This window comes from Mandrillus leucophaeus, unplaced genomic scaffold (assembly GCF_000951045.1).
Source record: "Mandrillus leucophaeus isolate KB7577 unplaced genomic scaffold, Mleu.le_1.0 Scaffold84, whole genome shotgun sequence".
Taxonomy (NCBI): domain Eukaryota; kingdom Metazoa; phylum Chordata; class Mammalia; order Primates; family Cercopithecidae; genus Mandrillus; species Mandrillus leucophaeus.
The window spans coordinates 1,817,811-1,819,030 of record NW_012109141.1 but is presented as its reverse complement, the minus strand read 5'-3'; positions in this window follow the sequence as shown (position 1 = coordinate 1,819,030).

The window sequence follows — 1,220 nt, the reverse complement described above, 5'->3', positions numbered from 1 at the left end:
AATAATCCCAGTGGGGGTCCTGGCTGGGGACTGCCTCCGTGCCAGTAGGCAGGGCAGGAGCTTGGTGATGAATTGTGTCAGCATGTGCCCGAGCTGAGGTCTAGATATGGTCCGGTCCTGGTCTTCTAGGGTGAGGGTGGAAGAGAGGATAATGCAGAGGTCATGCCAGGTTAGTTTATAAGACTGGGTAAGGTACTGAAGCTCTCTAAGATAAAAGGTATGGTCTTCTGGAAATGACCTGAGCCTTTGTTAATTTGAGAGACATTAGTGAGGGAGAAGGGAACATGCACTAACAATACCTTCAGTTCCTGCCACTTCCCAAATTGGGCATTCTAGCACTGGCACTGAAGTAAGGGTAGGGCATGGGCCAAAGATGGTGCCTGAGCCAGTATAGGTGGGAAAGAAGAAAGAAGCCGGAAGTGGTTCCTGCTCAGGGTTTGAAGGGGGAAGGGGGATTGAGTTGACGGGCAGTGGAGGATAGATAAGGGCGTAAGGTGGTGGGATGGTCTTACAGGCTTCAGGAGAGCGGGGGGGTGAAGAAGGAGAATTAGTACAGACAATGCTAGAGTTGTCCCGAGGAGAAGATGGTGTAGGAAAAGAAATGGTTACTTTGGAGGTGATGTCGGCTGGGAAGATGGCGGTCAAGAAGATGGTGGCTGGGAAGAGGGCGGCTGGGAAGGTGGCGACTGAGGAGAGAACAAGGAGGTTTGGAGGGTTAAAGAAGACAGTTGAAAGGAGGAGGTAGGGGCTGGAAGGGGTGGACAGCCGTCTGTTGGTTTGAATGAGGAAAAAGAGAGAGGGTCGGGAGGAGAAAGGTGATCAGGGCGGTGAGAATGGAGGGGAAGGATTTGAACAGGTAGGTAAGGATTGCAGAGGTCGGGTAGTAATTTGAGTGCACAAAGGCCTGGACATAAGGAATTTTTTCCCCATTTTTCCAGTCGTTGGCAATAATTGCTTAAGTCAATTAAAAATTGTAGGCCGGGCACGGTAGCTCAAGCCTGTAATCCCAGCACTTTGGGAGGCCGAGACGGGCGGATCACTAGGTCAGGAGATCGAGACCATCCTGGCTAACATGGTCTCTCTACTAGTAGTAGAAACCCCCTCTCTACTAAAAAATACAAAAAACTAGCTGGGCGAGGTGGCGGGCGCCTGTAGTCCCAGCTACTCGGGAGGCTGAGGCAGGAGAATGGCGTGAACCCGAGAGGCACAGCTTGCAATGA